General features: G+C 30.7%; 1 long non-coding RNA gene across 1 annotated transcript; it reads right to left on the reverse strand.

Annotated features, from left to right (window-relative positions):
- Window positions 1-1,863: 1,863 nt before the first annotated feature.
- LOC141717041 (uncharacterized) lies at window positions 1,864-3,370 on the reverse strand. Its single transcript, XR_012573498.1, has 3 exons — window positions 3,321-3,370; window positions 2,364-2,512; window positions 1,864-2,090 (listed from the first exon to the last, which is right to left on the reverse strand). It is a non-coding gene; the product is annotated as an uncharacterized LOC141717041 (long non-coding RNA).
- Between the last annotated feature and the right edge of the window lie 1,449 nt (window positions 3,371-4,819).

A 4,819-nucleotide genomic window follows, 5' to 3' on the forward strand; every position in this document is an offset into this window, starting at 1 on the left:
CGGAATCAATGATATAATCGTTGATTACGATCAGTTTTGTTTTAATTGTGCTCCTGGAAGGCTGTATTAAAAACGGGGTGAAAAGAAGCCGATTTGGCTTCAACGGAATCTCACCTAAAAACGGTGATGACGCCGGTTTCTGGGACGAACCCAGATTCCGACCGACTACCGACCGGTTTCCGGCCGTCTTCCCCAAGATTGCCGTCGTTCGATCGTGCAACAAAAACACTAACCTTAGTTTTCTTTTAGTGCAAAGTTTTAATTTTAAAATAAATCAAAATTCATTTCTATTTTTTATAAATCATTTCTTTTAATTTTAAAAAATATTTAGTTAATATATTTAAATTCTAAAAATTATTTACTTAATTATTTTAAATTCCAAAATTTATTTTCCTTCATTATTTTCAAAAATCTAATTTGATTTAATTATTTATAATTTATTTTTAGTTATTTATTTATGGATTTAATTAATTAATTAAATCATTTAATCAATTATTTTTTTTATAAATAGTTAAATAAAATATAAAATATTTATAATTAATTCAAATAATTCTTAAAAATTATTTTTGAGCTTTTAAAATTTATACTTAGGTATTTAAAATTAATTAATATTATTATTAAATAATTTATTTCTTATTTTATTCGTAATAAATAATTTGTTCGTCCGTTTAATAAGAAACAAACGCGTATAGACTTAGAAAAATATTCCACTTTCATTAAAAATACTTTCGAGACCTAATTTTTTTGTATTGTAAGGTCGTTTGATTTGTGAGTCATTCTGAGTCGGTATCTGATCGATAAATTCTGTTATTGACCTGATTTCAATTCTAAACGTGCTAAGTCCTATCTTTTGATGATCTGACTTATGTGTTACATGAATTATGTGTTTACGTGTTATATGATTAACATGATTACATACTATATGATATACATGTTATCTGTTTACAGTTTTAAAATGCCATGATTAGTTATAAACGATCGGGTAGATGCCGAACGTATAGTTACGTCGATTAAGTATGGTTTTATTAATTTAGACAGTCCTTTTGTTTATAGAATCAAGTATCAAGGAGTGTAGTCAAGTGTTACACGGAGTTAATAGCCAATAGTTATAAGCCGATATTATAGTGAAAAGTTATTGAGCATACCAGGTAAGTTTTCTCCCATATTCTAAATTCAGAATAGTTTATTTTTTTTTACATATTCAAAATATTAGAAAAGTTTATAAATATTCTGGTAGTGCTTTAGATACCAACAGTCATTTGATTATTGGAATCCCTTTATTCTAGAAATCATTCGGCTAAAACAAATCTTTTGATTTTATAGGTAGTGAATAACTATGTTATCTAGATATACTCTCACTACACCATATAATGGCTATGGCAACAACAAAAATATATTTCCTTATGTGTTATTTTTGTTTTAATAGAATTTATTACAACAAATATGTAAAATTTTGGCGTTGCATCCGGTGGTGATGCAATAGAGATCCTATAACAACATTTTAAGCCATTTCTAGCAACAACAAAATATTGTTGCAATAAATCATATGTATCAACAAAATGTGTTTTACATCAATGTATTTAAATCATTGCAATAGCTATTTTTGTCAGCTAAATAACCACCTTAACGTAACATTAACTAGTCCAATTGCAATGAAAGTTAAAGTCAAATTTGACAAATATGGAAACAATTTTAAACCAATTGAAATATTTTATAGCTGATGTAATTATAAATGGCAAAATATTTAGACACAATTGCAACAGTATTATTTAAAAAAAAACAGTCTGATCTGACTGTAAATAGAGCATGCCAGACATTTTTTTATGCCACAAAACCAAACATCAATATCATTTATAAGTACCATAACCAATTCAAAAGCAACTCTCAGGCTCTCTTAACATCTTCTTACAAACCATTCATAATTGAAGTAAAAAAGAAAGCGACAAAATTAATCTAGCTAGTTGTACAAAGTCCGAACTACAAATTTTCACAAAAGATCTGGATAGCTTAGATGATTCGGTCTCCAAATCTGTTTTATATATGCTTGTAATAGATTCCTCCATTTTTGTAGCGCCATAATCCCATTCCACCTGCAGGGTCCAAACATATGTATTAAGTCACATTCTTGAAGCTATTAATACAGGTATTCAAATGGTAGGTATTCCCATGTCTAAAACTATATAATCAAACATTCAACAACATTACAACATAAACTTAACAGTAGGGAAGCAAACTGATTCAAAACTGAACCATGCCAAGAAAGCACCATTTAAAAAATATTTTACCAAATCTCTTTCAAGTACATCTCTAATATACAACCTATAGATTTGTAGGTATTTGAATTTAATTGAAATGATTAATACCTTTAGTAACTTCTTGATGAAATCTGAAGTTTCTTGTTTCGCTTCTATCTTTTACTGTAACATTCTTTATGTATTTAGCACATAGAGTGTTGTAAGTAAGTTTCTCCACCGGTAGAAGAAACTACATGTAACTTTTCCACCGGTTTCTCCTAACAAAACATTAACAAACAAGCTCGTTAACTAAACAAAATGAGTCCCCTTCAATCAATATACATGTCGCTTACATTAGTTTGAGTTTCTCATAACGAGAACTTAGATCAACTATAAACCGTCTTGAAGCAGGGTCTTGAGTAATATCCACATAGGTATAATGCTAGTAAATTATATGGGTTATATTTAAGTTAATCTAAAGTAATTTGTTTAACATCTACGAGTACAATAAAAAGAAGATGAATTGCAAGGAAGCCAAGCTTGCTTAGTTACTTACTACATAGTTACATATAGGGTATTTTAGCAGAGACGATTTTACCTCAACAATTTCATCAGAATCATTTACAATTTCAGCATAATCATCAGCTCTTGCGGATCTGCTTGGGCGGAATTAAAACCATTATAGAATCTAGATTATAAAATCTAACAGACTCTATTATTATAATCATAATTATCATATAAACAAAATTTATATTAAATAATCACTAATATCATTCATATCCCGAATTATATATAAACCAAAATTAAGAAACTCGGTACAAGAAGTGATAAGGAACATCAATTGAAATATAAGAACAGAGTGAACAAAGTACTCCTCAAATTTACACCAAATTAATCACAAATACCTAAAATAGAAAAATAAATAAAAACACTAATTAAGAACAAGAAGTTAGTAACTTAAGAAAAAGAAAGAAGATCTAAACAAATAAAAATAAAGTAATTAAGATTTTGAAAGAGTAATTTGAAGAAAGAATAACATCCATAAATCGATTTAGAGGAAAAGGGTTGAGGGTCAATTTTTTTTACCATTTTGCAGCTTTGAATATTCGTCGACATTATAGCTTGAATCATCCCACCCCACCCACCCGCCCGCCCACCCTTGCTCTCGCTCTCCCTCGTTCTCCCCCTTTCTCTCGCTCTCTCCCCCCTCCCTCCCTCCCTCCCCCTCTCTCCTCGTGTGTTCTTGGGTGTGTGTGTTGTGTTATCTTATTTTGTGTTTGTTTTTATTTTTTATTTTATTAATTATTACTTTGGTCAGCCGGTAAAATTTTTAACTCCAAAAATTTACAAGCCCGCCAATATTTTGGGCCCAAAATTTGAATGATGCAACACCTTGAATAATTCATTGCAATAGAATGGTATTTTTTTAACTTTTTCCAATTTTTACACTCCATTTGTAACATTTTTAAAAGTCCTTGCAATATAAGAAAATATTATCTCAATAGCAACATTTTTTCACAAAGTTTTAGAAATATGGTTGTTATAGCCAATCTATAGTGTAGTGTCTATACAGTAAAATTTTGTGATGAGATTAGCGAATAACTATTTGTTCTAGTTATTTTGCCATCATTTGATGCGATTACTCCGAACCATGTGAAATGGGGAGTTAAATGGATAAGGATGTCATTGACACGACTCCTTTAATCAAAATTGTTTTGTGAATTTATTATTGGTTAGCGTAAGAGGCCGAGGCACCGGTCCAGCATGAGCTATTATACGAAAGTGTAATATCTTGCTAGGCGAATATATGTTTTTTTATGGATATCCTATATGTACGGTATGGCTGCGGGATACCGATACCTATATTTACGGTATGGATGGGGGATACCTGTGCTGTTTCATGACTGACCATCAGGAACAACAGAGTGCATACTTGTGTTTTTTAAAATGTCACTGAAGTATTAAAGCTTATATCAGCTTCTGGTTTTACTCAGATATTGTTATTGTTGTTCAATTTTAAGCTATATGCTGCTTGCTGAGCATTTCTTTCGCTCATACTTGTTTATTATTCTGATCTTTCAGCTAAGTCAGAGCAGGCCTAAGTTCCAGGTTTGACCATGAGTTGTGTGCTTGTAAATAGTTGGTATATTTTCCAGGTAGACTGCTTTGGAAAGCTTGATTAGTCTAAAGGTCTGTAATAAAATCTGAATAATTTGTAAAACTAAATTGACTTATGGGTTGTAATAACATTTGACCTGTGTTAGTGCTTGTTCCATACTATAAGCTATGATCGATCCAGTTGCATGCAATGGGTCATATTTATTATTTTATTCCGTTGTGTCTATTATATTATGGTTTATCAGTCAGTGACTCCCAAATCTAGATCTCGGATTTGGAAGGCATCACAATAAACCCCGAAAACATGTATAATATATGCACACACCCGCAAAACGAGATAAAACAAGTATCTCGATAAAAATGCACTTTGACACGCATCCAGATTGCAGGTAATTTCATACAAATGCATTTTAAACACGTAATGAGTATCCGAAAAATACTCTGGTCCCTGCAGGACCACATACAAA

Source organism: Apium graveolens, chromosome 4 (genome assembly GCF_009905375.1).
Source record: "Apium graveolens cultivar Ventura chromosome 4, ASM990537v1, whole genome shotgun sequence".
NCBI classification, from domain to species: domain Eukaryota; kingdom Viridiplantae; phylum Streptophyta; class Magnoliopsida; order Apiales; family Apiaceae; genus Apium; species Apium graveolens.